Source organism: Lepisosteus oculatus, chromosome 1 (genome assembly GCF_040954835.1).
Source record: "Lepisosteus oculatus isolate fLepOcu1 chromosome 1, fLepOcu1.hap2, whole genome shotgun sequence".
NCBI lineage: Eukaryota > Metazoa > Chordata > Actinopteri > Semionotiformes > Lepisosteidae > Lepisosteus > Lepisosteus oculatus.
In genome coordinates, this window is record NC_090696.1 from 22,926,697 (window position 1) to 22,946,975 (window position 20,279).

The window sequence follows — 20,279 nt, forward strand, 5'->3', positions numbered from 1 at the left end:
GCGTATCTAAAGAAATTAATAATGATTTAATTATATTCATATAGCTCAAATTATTACCATAATATACTTTCTTTGTAAACATCTGCATCAATTTCACTATTATCCTATTTTAAAAAATGTGGTATGTTGCAGTATGTTCCGGTGTGTTGCGCTACGTCCACTATGTTTTAACGCAACGTACTGTACCTTGCTCATTTTGAATGGCTGGATCTGTAGATGCATTGCTGTAAGAATGAAGTCAATAGTAGCCTGTCATTTCAGATGTACCTGTTTTGTTTCAAACAATATATTGTTATTCATACCATTTCAAATATGTGATGACATTTCATAAAACAATTATGTTATTAAATAATACAAACATATGGAAGGAAAAGGTCAATAAAGCACAAAATAGTTGGTTAACCATAAAGACCTTAGAGGAAATAAATATTGCTGTGTAACTCTCTCAACTGTCAGTGACTGATGAAAAAGTGTCACCCACAGGACTGATGTTAAGTCGGTCATCAATTGCTAATATGTTGCTGTCACCAGGCACACATCTTAGACTAGGAAAGAAAATAAATTCTTGGCTCTAACACAGAAATCTGTACATGAATAAAAATATTATGCTATATATTATATTAGGAAATCAATTAAATCTGTAGCTTCAGTAACGTAGGGAGTTAAGCATACAAAATAATAGCATTTCCCAACTGACCCACTATAGTTATGGCTTTATATTTTTTAATTCATAAAACCTCCATGATGATAAAGAAAATAATGATCAGATCTTATAGATATGTTTTCAGTGAAATGTTCACTTCTCTTTAAAATATCAAAAGACTGGCAATAGATTTCAATATGCAGCACCAGATTTTATGGTGACTTTAAAAAAAATTAGGAGACAATGGAGACTTTAAAAACTAAGTGTTTACATAGAGATATTTATTCTGATAATGGCTTTTCTGCTTGTATTCAGTAGCAAAAGACGTTTATGCTATAGATATTCTAACTGAAACATTAGAAGGTGCAGTACGAGGACATGTTGTGTCAACTTCTTGCACCATCATGGAACATTCAAATATCTAAATCTGCTGCTTTCTTAGATGTGTAACTAAGTACCTTATACCAAGTATTAAATATGGAACACAGTTACAAAGAATAAGATCCTGGAAGTGTCTTTTATATACATTATATATAATATAAAATACCCAGAAGAATGTATTTTGAAATAAATTGAAAATTAGAGATTTTCAAATGTTTGTTAATTTAATTACATATATTTAAACACACACAATGGCATTGATGTAACAGGAAGGAAATCTTTATTGATATATATAAAAAAATCAGTTTTAAGAATGACAGCAAGATGATGTATGGAAATCACTAGACACATAATTCTTTTTTTTTATCTTTATTGGCATCAGCTACTTAAAACTCTTCATTTTTAATTTTGGATTTCCGAAGAAGTTATAAAATAAGAACTAAGTACTTGTATTATAATTAACAATTCCCTTTACTTCATATTACACCTCCATTTACAGTGTATCATAAAATATTTTATCATCATATCTCCTGATCTAAAAATCTTATTATTGAATGTTAATTTTAACCAAACATAACTAATTTATTTTCCAAAAACTAACAGTAACTTATAAAAAGAACCTGGAGCATAAAAACCTTAAAACAGTGAAAAGTACTTTTCAAGGGGAGTCTCATTTGCTTCCATGTCCATTTTATTACTTATAAAAGAAGAAATAGGAACAGTAATCTTTAGACATTATATTCAGTGTACAAGGGACATACTGTACCAGAAATGATAAGTTTGTGATTGAATGGAAAGTCACAGACTCTCAGCATATTTCTCAGCACAATCATTTGCAAGATTAATGTACTCTTGTTGTTTATTAACTGTCTGAAGGCCATCTATGAAAAATGATGGTTCCTTGTGCACAGAGAATATCTTCATCTTTGTTAGAATGCTATTTGTTTGGATGTTTCTTTAGTTAGAGAGCACAGTATGACAGCAGCCAACTAGGTGACTACAACAAATTCAGTGACCACTAAGGTAAAGGAATGCTGTCTTGGAACATGACAGCACATGTCAGAGGATTCGTGTGCAATAGTCTAACCTAATGATTCAGTTAAAAAAAATAGTATTCCACTCAACCAAAAAAACTAACTTATTAAAAGCTCTCTAATGATAACGTCTAAGAAATTTCAAGTTAACTTTAAATAATTTGATATTTTATATTAATTAATATTCAGTTCTACAAATGAGATCAATTAGTTTAAAAATGCTCATACATACAGTACATCCTTTAATGTGTAAAGTTAAGAGAGAGGAAACTTTTCAAATAAATATATGGTATTCCATTTTGAAATTAATTATACAAATCAGGCAATAAGCATCCAGTCAAATAATAGACATCCTTTTTACTTTTTGAGTAATTTAATATAACTGTTACTTTGACATATTCAGTCATAATAGTTCTACACAACTGACATACACAATTAAGCTTATTTTAAAAATAATTCAGATTTTTTCTTCGCACTTTGTCAGTGCTTAAAACTTTTAGAACAGCCTACTGATCAGTTTCTTCCAATGAATACAGTAAATCCTACTTGCAAAAAGTAAAGTAATCCAAAAGTAATTTTATTAAATTGAATTAAATTAGGAGAGTTTTTTTTAACTGAAGTATTTTTTTATGTATCCTTACGCGTATAGTATATGTATTGTTGTATGATCCTTGAAAGTGTCCATTAACAGCACAGAAAAATCTGATTTAGAGTTGTACAAAGTTTAAGGTTTCACAGAAAATAACTATTTCTATGTAATGGTGACAGAAAAGCAGGAGGACATAGTAGAGTTTTAGGCTTCATACTTGCCTGGATGTCAGTTTAAATTTCTTGTAAGGACACTGCTGCTGTGCCACTGAGCATGGTATTTCACCTAGTTTATAGCAATGTTTTTTGTGCCTAAATGGATAATGGTAACTGGGATGTCAAGTGCCCTAGCTAGGAGCCTATCAATTCTATGGATGAGATAAGCCACTTTAGTTCCAGGAAGACAGTGACAGAAAACTGTTGTCTTGTGGTGCCTGATGCACCACTACCAGCCATATACAGTATGTCTCAGCTACAGCGTTCGCAAGCATGTACTTTTGAACAACAACCACTTCATCTTCAGCATTTTTGGCACTATTGGGAGTAGTTGTACATGTACTTGAGGCCAGTGTTTGAGGTTTGTGGTCAATGGTAAAAGCCGCTGCCTTGAACTCCCACATTTGATTCTGGGTCCTACAGTGGAGCAAAACCCCACCTGAGAGAAGCTTTTCTCAATCTGTTCCTTTGTGGGGGGTTTTTCTCTGGCAATGCATGGTGCACATTTCCCTGCATGCTGATTTTGTACGTTCTTCTGTTTCTTGGAGCAATTTAGTTTCTTCTTCAATATTTCTTCAACATTTCGACCTTTTCAAGTAAGATCTGAATTTTGGCATAGTGGGTCGCAGCAGGTGTAGGCTGTAGGCCGTAGGCTGTAAGATCTGAATTTTGCAAGTTACCACAGACGTAGTTTGACTGTTAGAGTTCCTCCACATATCAAACAAGCTGCAGATCACTTTTTTAAACATTATTTTTTGAAGTATTAAATATTTGGTATATCTGATTTGGAAAAAAATGTGTTTTGAGACAAGACATACAGTATCTGTGCTGTTTCTTTGCTGCTGCTTAAATGCTGTCAGCATCTCATCCTACAATTATCACCTTTACAGCTCCTCCTGAAACAGTTTACCCTGCACACTAGTTACCAACAGTCATCAATCTGTCTGGTTGACAACCATATAGCAATAAAATCATTGCAAATAATTTTCAATTTAGATATTTGGAAAAAAATAATGACTGGTTACAATAACTTCTACCTGGCCAATAAATTCTTACCAAATAGAAAGTTGTTTTCATCTTGAACTCCTTGAATTTCTCCATCTAAATATTTCAAAATTATAAAACAGTCACGGTATATATAGTGGTATTTCTATTCCCAGCAAAGCATTAAAATGAATAACTATGTTACACCACCCACAGTTTGCTTTTGAAAACAAATCTCAAACTGCTTCTCTCAGGTCAGCTGTATTCTGACCTGTCACAGACATTGAGGAGGCTGCACCTACGCACTTTGTGACAGCTTGTTTATCCAATGTCATGTCACACAAATTAACTCTCAACATAGGTGCATCATTGTAAAGGGGAATAACCAAAACTTATTGATTTTTTTTTTTTACATTGCAATAACAAGATGTTTTGGTACACTGTAATTACCCTCCCACAAATTCATCTGTCAATCCATTTTACTTGTTTACTCTCTTTCCACTTATTACTTTACAACTCTGTGATCTTGCATACTCTAGAAGCAACCCTGAACTTTTTTATTAGCTTCATTAATTTGTTGTAAGCTCATGAGTGGAAACACAATATTGCTGACTAATAACAAAAAATGACTAATCACACATTATAAAAACATAATGATTTTAAAAAAAGATTCTAAACTTTTAGATTCTGTGGATTCTATAAAAGTACACATTTTTAGTGTAATGTCGTCTGTTTTAGTGTACTGTCGTCACAGTAATTAAGCCAAATGGTAGATGGGGTTTTTAAGGACGCTGTGATTGATAAAGGCCAAGGGGAAATTTGACCAGGAAACCAGGGTAACAACCCTACTCATTCCATGAAACGCCCTGGGACGTACCTTTTTAATAACCACAGAGAGTCAAGACGTACACTGTAGGTTTTATTTCTCACTGGAAGGACGGAGCTTCTTTTATAGTACAGTGTCCCGATCACTTTACTGGGGCATTAGGACCCACACATGACTGTAGACTGCAGGGTGAGTGCCCTTAATTGGCCCAACTATCAACTCTTCCAGCAGCAACCTTAGCTTTCCCAGGAGGTCTCCCGTCCATGTACTTGCCAGGCTCAATCTGTACCTGCTTATCTTCAGTGAGTTGCCTCTTGTGAGTTGGAGGATGAAACAGCTGCTGGCAATATTATATTATTTTATTTTTTTATAAAATAACATTTGAAATTTAAGTAAATACAACAGGGATTACTGGTTTTATCATTGGAATTTAGAATTTCAAATAATGTTGTATTATAATGAGGTGGAGTATTTTTAAATGGTGTACCTACAGTATGAAATTATACTGTATACTGATGCACTCCCACTTTATTTGGACCTTACTTGTATACTCCTTCTCTTACTTGTATAATATTTAATTTTGCTGAAAAAAAATGTCTTTCTTTCTCATTGTCCTGATTTTTCTTTATTCATTGAAAAGTAGTAAGGGGGAGAATTCTGGATATTGCTTATATTCCCCTTTCTGTATCTCAGAGTATTCATGCATGTCCAGATTGCATAGCTAAAAGCGTTATTTTGGTTGCTCAAGTAAAAGATGCTGCATTAGGTTGTTCCGTGGGAATTATACATATATGTTTTCTTAGCAATGGAAAAAGTACTTTGGTACCCAAAGGTTGTAGTAGATACAGAAACACAGAACTAGCTAAAAACACATACAGTAATTGAAGAAGAAGGAGGCATTATTAGGTAAAAAAGCACAAAAAAACAAATATGGGTCAACTTTTATATTGTACGTATGGAAGATATAATTTGAAATAGGTTTTACATTTTGAACTTTATTACAATTCGCATAAGTAAGGTTGCACTTGTCCTATTAGTGGCTCCTCTGTAAGTTACTTATATGATAAAATAATTAAATAATTAGTTTACTGTCACCTAAGTCTTTGCTTTTATGGGGATATTTCATTCAGTGTTTTAATATGTCTGACTATTATACATTTTAAAAGAATTAGTCTTGTTGTTGTAAATATTATTACTGTACCAGAAAACATCTCTTTTAGTATTGATTTTATTGGTCAAAGTTAACCTTAAATGAACTTTGTTTAGTGTTAGTTTTGTTAGTACAGTATGCAGTGAAACACAATCTAAGGGAGCCAAAAGAAAAACATGAGGAAATGGTTTTAGAGTCTTGACCAAGCTACTCAGCCATGCTATGGAGGCCAATACCCTGACTTCTAACAAAAACTGTCCTAATGAGATCATTGGATCAAATAACTGGTCGCAACCAAAGTGGCTGGATGGGCCAAATGGAATGCTCTCATTTGTTACAATACTTTTTAGCTTTACAGACTTATTTCATACTTTATTTACCATATTGTATGTTTTTGTGTAACAGACGCATCATTCTCTCTGAACATGCCTGTTTTTAAATTCTTTCTAGGTATAAGTTATAACATTAAATATTGCTGAATTTAATTAATTTAATCAGTTTTAAAACATCATATACAGTATGCAGTGCTTTTCAAAAGTATACGCTTCCTGCAGCTTCCATTTTGTGTACACTTTTTTGTTTTACTGAATGAATGGTGATTACTAGGAAATGTTCTTTGCTGCATCTCCACCAAATGTTACACTTGGCATTTAAACTAGAAAGTCCAATTTGTTATCATCTGACCACAATTCCTTTAGATGCATTTTTGCAGCATCATTCAGGTGCTTTACTTTTAGGGATGGCTTCCTTTATTCCAGCCCGCCATACAGGCTAGTTTTGCGAAGTGTCAGAGTGTTATAAACTGACACTTTTTCACCCATCACAGCAATTAAACAGTAAATGAAATTAAATTTGTCTTTGGACTATTGGTCTGTGGCATCCTTCTCCAGTTTACTCTTTGCCTGTCTGCTCAGTTTGGATGGGACAGCTTGAATTGGGCAGTGTCTGGGTGGTACAACGCACTTTACTTTATTTGATGATTGAGTTGACTGTGCTCAAAGGTATATTATAGTATATAGTATATATTATAGTATAGTACAGTATAGTATAGTATAGTATATAGTATATATTATAGTATAGTACATGCAACTTTAAAACAACAATGTGAAAAGTGTGCAAGGGTCTGAATAGTTTGAAAGGCATTACATTTATGAATATGTCAATTGGATCACATACTGTAATTAGAAAAATAACTTTATATAATCTTAAAATTCCCTTCAGCTTTTCAAATAAATCTTTATTGGCTATGCTACAGTATACAGTAGGCTGATGTACACTACTATCAAGAGAATAAAAAGACCTGTAATGAAATCCTTGGCCGTTCAATCAGTCTAACTACTGAAAGCCAGCTATGGTTACCACCATATACTGTAACTAGTGACAAAAGGAGCACGCAAACCGAATTCAAAACAAAATAAATCCTTATTGGACAAAAGAACTCCCATAGCTGAAGGAGCTCTTCCCTTTTATTATTGTCCTGACAATAAAAATTCTTACTCTCACTAATGGAAAATGAACTGGTACATTCATTTAATAAATTGGTGTATTCACTTAATTGGATGAGGAATATACACCTATATTGTGTTATAATGATAACCACAGTAGTTAATAAGTATTAGGTTTATTCCATGCTGAAAAGAGAACAAAGAAAATGTAATATTTCGGCTATCGAGCCTTCTTTGGGTGTAAGAAAGATAGGGCAGTCAGCAAAGATAATATATCATGGGAAAACAAAAACCAGGAGAGAGGAGGAGGCGTGAGCAGGGGAGAGGCAGAGGGGCCAATCAAGTGGTGCGAGAGGTGTGAGACGAAACCTACAAATGATGACATCTTGTACCTCCAGCAACCTTATTTACTCTCTTGTAGTAAATGCCCAGCCATTTACATTGGGGAAACAGGAAGGAGAGTCGAAGACCTCTTCAGAGAACGTTAGGACTGTGAAGAGTAAAGATTTCTTAAAGCCCATAGTTTCTCATTTCACCTCTGACGGGCATGATCACACTGTTCTCTCCGTCTGCGTTCTCAAAGTAGGGTTTCTTAACTCCTATAGCAGAAAGAAATCAGAAACGAAAATTATCCTGAAACTTGGTTCACGCCTTCCCCTGTCTCTCAACGACAGACTTGTTTTCTTCTAATTCTCTCTATTCATTTGTAGATTTCGTTTCACACCTCTCCTCACCTCTCTCAACCTCACACCACTTGTTTGGCCACACTGCCTCTCCCCTGCTCCCGCCTCCTCCTCTCTCTTTGCTTTTGATTTCCCAAGCTGTATTATCTGTGCTGTCTGCCCTGTCTTTCTTACACCAGAAGAAGGCTCCACAGCCAAAACATTCTCTTTTTTCTTCTCTTTTCAGCATGGAATACACCTATTACTTGTTCCTTTGCAACCTATGCATGATGAAGTAGCTGCCCACCTCAACTACCTCAATAATTAATATCAGCTTTCTCAATTGCACAGTGTGGTTTTATGAAGATCAGTTCTTTTCCAGGCACTCCAATTAGATACTTGGTGTCAGAATCCAGAGAACTAAACAGTAACATACCAACTGACTTCCTTAATTTTCCATTATAGTCAATGTGTGAGAAAATCGTCTGTTCTATAGTAAATAAATTACATAGTCAATTTGGCACCAGTAACAAATAAGGCCTAGTAATGCAAATTTCAAACTTTTATTTAGTTGTTTCTCACTGTTATTAAAAAATATTCCTAGTTTAGAAATTATTTCTGTGATAGTCTGCATGTACTTCATTTTGGGCTATTTATATTCTATTTGTGTTAATAGACAAGCCTAAAAGTGTTATCTAAACAATAATTAGAGTTTTGAAACACTATCTAACCATATGCCTAGATATTAATACATTGTGACATGCTTAGACATTATTGTACCTGAAAAAATGTGATTGTTGAAAGTAGGAGATTGAAGTAGATTTTTTATTGAATATCATAAATTTAATTTTAACAGAGTTTAGAAGAACACCAAGAGTACAAAAAGTATTAAAATGTGTCATGGGTACATTAGTACAAATTCTGTTAGTTTTAAAATGTACAATCAAGTAAAAGTAAAAAAATAATTCTAAAGAATCATTTGAGTAAAAGTATGAAAAGTGTTGCATCCTTAAATTCTACTGTCACCCTAAGATTGTATCTTATCTTATCTTTTATCACGTTTATCAACAGCATTGCTGTTTTACAAATACCTACGGTTTAATTTAAATATAAATTCAGGATAAATACCACTAAATTATTATCACAATCCATAAATATACCTATTCATAAAACAATTCTAAAATCAAATGTTAAAAATGTGAAATTCTGTTTTGAAACTACTTGTAGGTACCAGTTTACCTTCTAAATTACTAAACACATTTTCAACAGCTGAACAAGAGTCAAATACAATAAACACAGATGAGCCAAATTACTTACAGTACATCTTTATTGCTTTTTCATCCTGAGAAGATCACATTAATTTTAGTATAGTTAATTTATAAAAAAAATTACAGTAACTGAGGCAAGTAGAGGAGTGTTAGATCTGGTGGATAGCTCTGAGTTACTGTCCTAATACCAGAGCAATGAATTTATACCATCCGTCTGTCTCAACAGACAATGGTTTTGCGCCGTGGTTAGTCAGTTTTTAGATTTACATCGACTACTGTGACTGCACAGGCCAAGTTTGGAGCAACAGTCCTTGTTGCAGTTTACGCAGGTGAGGTGTGACTCTGGCAGAAAAGGGCATAGGATTGCCCTCTGCAGTCTGCACTCCCTCGTCTCCTCCTACATCTCGTTCCTCCTCTCCTCACTCATCCCAATGCCTGCCTTGACAGACTGCCTTCACTTGCTGCAGTCCGCTGCAATGGTTTCCTATGTTCCAGGTCGATACTGCTAGCCTTCATGTCATGTTTGCCAACATCTTTGTATCAAAGAGTAGGTCTGCCAGCAGGTCTGGTGCCAGTGGCCAGCTGTCTTGGTATTCGGCTGTCTTCCATTTGGCTGACATGGCCAAGACAGCGCAGGCGTTGCTGAGACAGGAGTGCGAACATGCTAAGGATGTGCGCTTGAGTGAAAATGTCTTTGTTGGGCACATAATCTTTCCATGTGATTCCCAAGATTCTCCTTAGACAGCAAAGATGGAAGGAGTTGAGGCGACGTTCCTGCCAGGTGTACAGGGTCCAGGTCTTGCTTCCATACAGTAGCATGCTAAGCACACTGGCCTGATATACCTTTATTTAGTGTTGATGGTCAGCATGTGGTTCTCCCAGACCTTCCTGGAAAGGCATGACATCGTGGTTGCTGTTTAACCAATGCGTTTGTTGAGCTTGGTTTCTAAGGACAGGCTGCTGGTGATGGTGGAACCGAAGTAGGTAAACTCCACCACTACTTCAAGGGTGTGTCCCCCGATGAATATGCTTGGAGCACTATTAGCATCCTAACCCATGATGTTGGTCTTCTTCAGTCTAATGGTGAGGCCAAACTCACTACAGACAGGTGCAAAGCTATAGATGAGTCTCTGGAGACCTTCCTTGGAGTTTGCAATTAGTTCAGCATCATCGGCAAACAACATTTCCGTGATCAGAACCTAGTGAACCAGAGTCACGCCCATTTGAAAAGCTTCCCATCACTTCTAGTGCGAATGAAGACACCATCCTCGGAGGAACTGAAGGTGTACAAAAGCAACACGTAGAAGAAGATGTCAAAGAGTGTTGGGCAAGCGCACAGCCCTGTTTTACCCTGCTGTTGATCAGGAAGGTATCTGAGAACAAGCCGTTGTGCTGCACAGAGCCCTGCATGTTTTCATGGAATGATGTAATCATCCCAAGAAGCTTAAGTGGGCATTCAATCTTCTGGAAGAACGTGAAGAGGCCTTTTCTACTGACAAGGTCAAAGGCTTTTTTCGGGTCAATGAAGGCAATGGACAGTGGTCTTCTCTGCTCCCCACACTTCTCCTGGAGTTGATGCAGTGAGAGGATCATGTAGATGGTTGATCTCTTTACCCTGAAGCTGCACTGAGATTCTGGGTACACGTGGGCAGCAAGTAGATGCAGTTTATTTAGAACAACCCAGGCAAATACCTTGCCAATGATGCTCAGGAGAGAAATTCCTCGGTAGTTATTGTAGTCACTACGGTCTCCTTTGTTCTTATACAGGGTGACTATTTTGGCGTCAAGCATGTCTTGAGGGACCCATTCTTCTTCCCAGCATTGGGACAGGAGTTTATGAAGATGATTGAGCAGAACTGTACATTTACCTGCCTTTATGACCCCGGGTGGAATGCCATCCTTTCCTTGGGCTGTGCCACACCCAAGGGCGTAAATGGCCTTACCAAGCTCATCTACCATTGGTAGGTCATCAAGATCTTCCATAATGGGCAGGTTCTCAATGCTTTTGATTGCTTCCTCTGTCACTATATTCTCCTGGCCATAGAGTAATTGATAGTGCTCAGCCATCTAACCATTTGTTTCACCAGTAGATGACATCAGTGATACTGTCTTGATTCTGGAGGGTCCTAATGCTACCTTGATTCCATCGTACACTGTACATCATATGGAGTCTGCGGACAACTTTTTGTTCTCGCAGAGTTTCAGCCATTTGTTATTGGCACGGTGCCTAGAAGTACGTTGAGTGTCGCTTCGGGTTTTCCTAAGTGCTGTGAGGGTCTTTTCAGAGGGATCCCTTTTGTAATTGATGAGGGCTGTCTGCTTTGCCTCAGTCACTTGTTCTAGCTCAGCAAATCCAGCTTTGAACCAGTCTGGACTTTTCCTCTTTTTCTTACCAAAGGTGTCCATAGCTGTGATGTAGATTGCATCATGGATGTGATTCCATCTCTTCTCTGTGTTGTCTATAGGGCCATTCTGGAGTGCTTTCTAGATGGAGTCTGCAAAATGCCTGCACAGGCCTGCGACTGCTGCCTTCGCAGTATTGATGCGAGGGCAGCCTTTCTGCTTTGAGTGATCGATTCGCCTGGGCTGGTGTCACACCTTACAGCAAACCAGGGAGTGGGCAGTGTCACAGTGAGAGCTGTGGTAGCTGCGAGTGTTTAGGATGTTGCTTAGTGATGTATTCCTTGTAATGACCATGTCCAACTAGTGCCAACAACCAGACCTTGGATGCCTCCAGGAAACTTTGTGTTGTGGCTTGTTGGAGAAGAATGTATTTGTTATGCAGATGTTGTGGTAAGAGCAGAATTCCAGAAGCCTTTGTCCGTTCCCATTCATGTTGCCCACACCAAAATGCCCAATGCTGGTGGGCCAGGAGTCGTGGTCATATCCTACTCTGGCGTTGAAGTCATCATGTAGGTACATCTCCTCCGTGACAGGTACAAGTCTGATTACAGCGTCAATCCAGTAAAGGAGCAAAATGTTGGTAAATAGACACTCAGGATGTTCAATGGGCCTGAAGAGCTTGAAAGACAAAGCGAGAGTATGCGTTCTGAGCCTCTAGTTGGTGGTTCTATAGCAGGAAGCAAAGAGTTTTTCACTGCAAACCCAACACCATGTTGTTACGGTTCATCTGGGTCCCTTCCCTGCCAGTGGAAAGTGTATCCTATTCCTGGAGGCTGCCAACTGAAGGGCAGCAATGTCAATATTCAGCCTTTTGAGTTCTAGGTTGATGATGGCTGTCTTCCTAGAGTTGTCGATTTGACCTGTGTCATCGGAGAGGCCTGGACACATGGTCCTGATGTTCCAGTTTGCTAAGCACAAGACTGGTGAACTTTTAGTGCTTCTGTGTTTGCTAGGTACAGAGTTTTCAGTCTGCCTGTCAAGTTGATTCTCTAAACTCCATGCATCCAATGAAGCAGGCAGACTGTGGAGGATCAGCATCTTATTAGCTGGGGGCTGCCCAGCTGAGGTGGGTGGTAGCTGACCAGTGATCCCTTCCACCGTCTAAGGCAACCTGTAGCTCCCTTAACTACACCAGTCGTTGTGGGCTTCTCACTTGTAACTGCTGCCTCCGTGTTGTTCTGTCGCTGAGGTCAGTGGCACTGGAGTAACCCTGCCAAGGCACAACCCTGGGCAAAGTGTATGGAGACCCAGGGTTGCCAAATCGTCAGAGTCCCTCTCTCAGCCTCAACAGTGTGGTCCAAAGGAGTGCAGAGCAGGAGCTTCAGGAGCTGCAGGAAAGAGTAGTCAAACTGACCGCCTTCAGGGCTCCACTCTGGAATTTCTGCCAGGGTTCACTCCCTTAGTGTTTACCTTTCCCAAGGACCTCACAAGGCAGTGAGACTATTTACCCATATCTGGTTTGGTTCGTGGGACCAGGGCATAACCACTCGCCAGTGTGCCATGCATGCCATACGTCTGGGGCCCAAACCACCTCCAAGTCCCTGCAGACTAGCCTGGGGCCTTACGGTACCCAGTTATCATCTGCTGCCACGAGGAGGCACTGCATAGGGCTTGATGTGGAAAGGCTATATACTGGCAGGAGGGGTTTACGCACTCTGCTCTCTTTTCGTGGTTCTGCGAGCAGCATTGCTAGCCAGTGGTGCGGCTGAAAGCGAGAGGTGACAAGTAGACAGACACTTCGCCACCACACTAAACGTGTCACACAACCATTGACAAACATTGACATTGACAGTTATTGTTCCTAATACCAGAGCAATATTTTTTATATTGTTAAAAGAGAAAGGGCCAGGATAGAACCTTTCATAATAATTGGAAGAGGCTGTGAACAAATCTTTAAAGTTTTTCAAACTATAGACAGCTTAAAAAGTAATTCAGAAACCATTTAGGGAATTTTATATCAAGAACATTACAACACAATGTTACAGGATGGATTGATCGATGTACAGTATCGAAATAAATATATTTTAGATTAATCTAAAAGACTGCACTACATAAGTGTTATTTAAATCAAGAACCATTAAAATATCTTTAAAAACTATGCATTCTGCATCCTTATAAACAGATAACAGATATGGTTCAATATCATGGTGACCAATCAATTTAGTAACTGCCTTTATAATAAAAGAGCAGGGTCTCTGCAGCATGACTAAATAGAACTCAACTGACTCAGTCATTTATATTGTTAAGAATTGTTTTTTGCCTGTCACAACCTTTTTTGTAAGTAATAAAAAATGGAAAAGTATAGGGTTACAATATTTTTCACAATAAATTTAACTGACTACCAAAATGTCATAGAATTTTTAAAGATAATTTTCTGAATTGATGGTTGGAATGATGGTTGAAATGAAGTAAAGCCAGTCAAAGTAAAGTCAGTGGGATTCTAAAAGCCTCTAGCAGTTCACCAGGTTAGATTCTGTTCCTTAATTAAAGTTGACAGCACAAGGCTAAACCAAGAGCTGCTGACGTTTTTGAGTCTTAATCTTGTAATTAGTGCATGCTTGTTGACAACATTGCTAAAACAAATTTAAAAGAGATCCAAGCATTTTCAGCTAATGTGATGAGAGCAATTTTTCTTCAGTTTATTAAAACCAGACAATGTAAAAAACATTTTAAAATTTTAAAACTGCTTTGGATAAAATCATAAGTTCAAACCTCTTATCAATATATAATAGTGTTTTGACGAGTGTGAATGTGTATAAAATTATTTTATTGCATTAGGATGTAAGACTGTTGTAGAGGAAAAATGTTATTTTGTAAGTATGTAAGTATTGTCTAACATAACGTAGTGCTATAAGATAGGGTCAGCATGGTGTATAAAAGTTAATAATAGTGATATCATGTATCAGATAACTCACTACCTGTCATCAGAAAGGTGAAACACATACACATGTGGATTATTTGCTTCTGCCCCAGTGAGGTAGCAGAGTAATAAAAATGCATAAGATTATCAAATATTTATTTACAGCTGTTAAAAAATGCACACATGTACAATTAAGTTTTTTTTTTTTAAATAGCTGTGAGTCTCTGAGCACAGGTATGTTAAGGTTCACTCTCACTCATCACAGCAGCTTAGGGACATAAATCTGGTTTCCCAACAGGGCACCCTATACAGGACAGTCTGTTCTCTTAATTAATACTCAATTTTGAGAACAATTTCTCTCTAAAACAACGAATGCTAGCTAGTTGGGTGCTAAAAAGAAAATCTTAGAATGCCAGAAACACTGCCTTTTTGTCCTTAAATTTAGTCCAGTCTCTTCAGTGGTCAGAAATACTTGCACTGTTTCAGCCCCTAAAAAGTAGGCTGAAATGTTGATGCTTTGGATCTACATGCAGTTGGGATTCCCACATACACGGGTGAAAACCCTTTTATCTCAGAAGGATGTGAGTACATGAAGAGAACAGGAAGACAGTCAGGTTTGACCATTGACCCACAGGACCAACCAATCATTTATTAGGTCATCTCCTGTCCAGGTCTGTTCTGGCAACAGATCTGCTGTTGGTGGTGGCGAAAAAAACACTCTAAGGCTCCAGCATACAATGGATTGCAGTTTTCTGAGTTATTAAATGTTGCAGGCAGTCTTTGAAAAATATTGTTTCCAGATAGAAATTTTCAAAATTTTAAAGAAAGAAAACTTTCCCTTCCAAGATGAGAGCTCAAGGGAAAAGTAGTGAAGTAGTGAAGATGTACTGTAGATCAGGGATCTCCAACCCTGGATATGGAAATCAGTAGACATGGATCAATTTGTTAACAGGGGATTTGTTATTAACTATCTTATTTTAAAATCATCTGGAAAGCACAATACTCTTCAAACATAAAGGACCAGAGTTCCCTTAATTGAACAAATTACTTGCCCAGTTGAACGATAACTTCCAAGAGTTTCTAATGTGTGTTGAGGTGTAGAGTGCCTAATAACTAACTGGGGCTGTCCAGGATCAGGGTTGGAGTCCTCGATGCCCTCAATGAACACTAATTACAAGCTTTATTTTACAAAACAGTGCATTTCAATGTATGTTTCAGGTTTCCATTGACACTCTAATGCTGGGTTAACACTACTGTTCAGATACAGACTTTCATTAAGCTCAGTATTTCATGCCTCCAGGAGTAGAACAAATTGAGTTAAAATTTCCTTTTTACTCTAAAGTGAAGATCAATGTTCATTACTCAGAATAAAAATAAAAAGCACACAAGTCTCATAAATTAATTAAAGAAGGACAGTTGTTGTAAAAATGATTTTTAATGTTTCTAAGTTAAAATATGAAATTACATTTTTTAAGTTTGTTCTTTTCTAAATCAAAATTAATTGAATTACGACATCCAAAAAATAGATATTAATAGTTGCATTTTAGTATTGCATATAAACAAGTAATATTTAAGCAATACAAATGAATTATTTTGCATATTAGATTATTTGGATTTCCACTCACAAGGTCAACATTGAAGTATTTGTATTGTTTTTGCTGTAGCAAAAGATATAAAATATATAAAAGATATGCATAAAGTTCAGAACCATTTATAGTTCAATGAAAGAACAAGAAAAATAACCAATTGCACACATACAGTATATCTTCCTGAAAGACTCTGGAATTCATTTTTTAAAGCTTGTGTACAATGTTTTCCCATTAAGCTTTATTACTACATTCCAACTTTAATGAGTGTTAATGTCTATAATTATATTTTTACCTGTACGTCTTGATTACACAATGTGTGGCTACAATTCATATTGTATTTAACATTTGACCATGACAGATTATTTATGTAATTAATCTACCTTCTACTAAGAACGCTACAGTGTGGCTTTTAGGGGCTTTCCAGAGTCTCTACATATCCTTTCTCTACTCAGTAGGATGTTCAGTTAACAAAATACAATGCACCTACAGTATACAGTACATACATATATAATTTATTGTATAATCTGAAATTATGTGCAGGAGCATCATAATATGTTAACATAACATTTTTGGTATAAAACATTTAAGAATGTGATTTTAACTGCTGTGTTAACACATGTCTTTTTATATATTCAAGGTTGTAGACATTTTACATTTTGGAGTTCATAAAGAGACTTGCTCTCATTTGATATTCATCCTTCTAAATATCTAAATATCTATTGCCAAGGTGAATTCACATATTTTAGTAAATTCTAATCTGAATTTATCCATTTGTTGGAAATTGTCGAGTGAAGATTTTCATTTCATTTGTTGAGTGAAGATTTTCATTTCTTCATCCAGATGCACAGGGGTACCTTTTATTAATTAAAAAATAATTTATATGTTTTAGGACACTTAAATATGATATTTATTTACTCATTCTGCGATTAATACAAACATGATGGCCTAGTCCAATTATTAATGCCTTTTAGGACAAAATTATCTTTGTACTCAAACCTTAATATCAAAGAGTCCACTTGCAATCACGGTTAGACTTTGCAAGAGGTTAAAGTACAATTTAAAAGTTGAAGTTATGTAAGGTATACAAATGAATTTTCAAACAGATGAATTGGGAGGTTTCATTTTGTTGTTTTCATTCATTTCAAGCTTCAAGATAAATCACAAGTGACATGGATTATTGTGAAGGAAATAAACTCTGACACTACTTTCCCACTTCTGACACAGCACCACTGTTTCTGCCATGTGTACAGACACCCTAAAATTAATCATTTGTAATCATAACAAGACACCTGGGAACCATGTTTTATACAAATATAATTACGTGAGTAGTATTCTAATAATAGTCAATTAATTCTGCTGCTTATTATCCATTTACAATGTTTTAATATGAAATGCATTAATAACAAATACAGGAAACCATACAAATGTTTATGAATTCACTTTGCTCTGGTACTGTAGATGGACATTACAAGTATACATTTTGAACATTAAAAGATCAGAGTATAATATCAGCTTCACCTCTAGGTTTAAAAACATTCTGGTGATATTCCTCCTGGGGAGTCATGCCAAACCCTTAAAGCTTTTTAAAGCTTCTTTTGAAGTGGCATGTCGTGCTATTGGAAATATCAGTTAAGGACATTCCTGCGGTTCTAGTGACTGGTAGTGATACAGTATGTGTAATGTGAGCCAAGGTGCCGAACTATTATCATACCGTATCAAGCATTGCCACTGGCCATTTCTAAATAATCTGAACTGAGCCAAAATATGTTTTTTTTTCTCAGAGACAGTTGACCTGGGAAGTTGTGTCACTATATTTAAAGTTAAATATGATTCATACAAGAGTACCATACAGATAACGTACTTTGTATCTATTGTATCTTTTGATCTTTGTTAACATACTGTACTGTCTAATCTGTACAGTAAATTACTTTTGTATTTTACTAAAAATTTACAAATTATGTCTATTATACCATTAACATATTTCAGGCTTGTAAGGTAACTGTGAAGTACTACCCATCTAAAATACATAAACCTATGGGTTGTTCATTCAATATGTCACCTGGATCTGACAGAGGATATGAGTGTATTTCAGCATACACCCAAATATTTAGTAAAAATTCAATAAAATCATGTCAGGGATGTAAATTGAAAAATAAAAAAACAAAGCAGTACTAAACTCTTAATCAATTCTCTAGTATTAACAGTAGAAGAAATACCTGTTAGGCAATGTCTTTATTGGAACAAGTAATAGGTTTATTCCATGGTGAAAAAAGGAAGAGAGAAAACACAACTTTTCGGCCTTGGAGCTCCACGGCCGAAACCTTGTGTTTTCTCTCTTCTTTTTTTCAGCATGGAATAAACCTATTACTTGTTCCTTTGCAGCCTACACATGCTGACACAGCTACCCACCTGAACTACTACTGTCTTTATTGTACAGTTTATCTCCCTGGTATGACTTGCTCATTTTCCTGTTTACTCTTTATCAGACACATGTGAGATATTTAAAGAGTAAGTCATAGTAAGTCATATCACAGTTGAACCAAATACATACAGTACAACACAGAGCACAAATGTCACAGGTGGTCATGTTGTCTTACATTATATATTCAGTTTAAAAATTGAATACTGAATCTATTGAATGATAGATCAGTGTGCTTGATAAAACTGACAGTACTGGTGAATTCAGAGCTAATAAACTATTGAATTCTCCATTACATGAAGAGGTGGGAGGGATAATTGTTTAAGGGTCATATAAACATTTCTAGTGGTACATTAATTTTTCATACTGATCTGGCATTCTTTCATCATGATTTTGGATGCGAAATCAAGTAGTGATTTTATCACTATAAACTGTATGGCAAGCCTGTTTATCTTGGTTTCACTTTTCAATGTTGTAAATGCAATTCAAAACACAGAGACCTTGTATCTCAGATTTACTTCTAGATAAAATCCGGTATCACTACTTCATTTTCTGCACTTTCCAAGTGCCTGTCTGATATTAAGATACAGTATGTGTGAAACAGGAATTTGATAAGCTGAACTGTAACAAAATGCCTCACAAAGTTGGTGACTTCAGTGTTGATGTTGACTGTGGTCAAGTTGTAAACAAAGGTTTTACTTTTCATTGCATTGTTTTATTCATGTAAATTAATGTGAATGAATTATACAGTTCATGTGTAATATCACTTTTTTCCATTTGTGCAACATTTCTTCTGATATTGATAAATTCCTTGGTTGCATCAAGACTATCCTACTAGCATGTACTGTAGTTCCATTATCTACTGTATAAAAATTTTTCAGAGGCTTTGTTATGTCCAAAAGTCTGTGAATTGTTCCATAACATTCCATAACAGTTCCATAAGCACTGAATCTTTATGACTATCACCAAGTCACTTGGCTAACTTAGAGTCCCAATAAATTTAAGCTGCACAATTATGTAGTAGTAATGTTTTACTGAAAATGAGAAATATGTTCTCAGTTAGGCTATGGCACACAAATACATTTCAGCAAGCTGGAAAGGGCCAGGTGCTTGATGTTTGGATTCATCTCGATGTATAAGATGACTACAAATTATAAACATTCTATACAGGTCCCTGTGTAAAATAATATAACGTTAGTACAGTTTTTTTGGAAAGGTTGAGCCAGTAACCATATTGACTGTAACAAATAGACCATGGAAAAGGTATGAAGCAGGAATGAGGAACTGGAATTACAGAGAAAACAGATTGGAATGAAGACTTTATTCCTAATTTGGGAGTTGTCTTCCAGCTAAAATTATAGAATTTAACTAGCACAGAATGCAATTTACCAAATTTATTATCATTCAATAATAACACCCATTGAATATTAGATGACTGTTAAGCTATTTCTTTTTAATTAAAATTTTAATGGTGGTGCATGTATTTTAATTATACATTATACCTTATGAATGTTACTGCACAAACTATTTGCAGCAATGGTAAAATACATGTAAGAAATAAACTGTTCTCTGTTCTCAAGCACAGTAGCCATGAGGATTTTGTTTTGGCAGTCATTGCAGGACTATATTCATTGTTATGTCTCTCCTAAACCTTTGAATTATGTAAGTCAGAAGATCATTATACACATATGTTTATATCAAGGTTAATCTTGTTTGAGATTCGCTTTTGAGTTCTTTGATGTAGTCTTTCAGTAGGAAGTTGGTTCTAACAAAATTAGTAACCCTTATAAAACATTAGTAGAAAAAAATAG

General features: G+C 36.1%; 1 protein-coding gene across 4 annotated transcripts in view; it reads left to right on the forward strand.

The window, feature by feature from the left end:
* Positions 1-20,279, forward strand: part of fstl5 (follistatin-like 5) — a 266,449-nt gene that overhangs the window by 173,832 nt on the left and 72,338 nt on the right. The window lies entirely within an intron of this gene.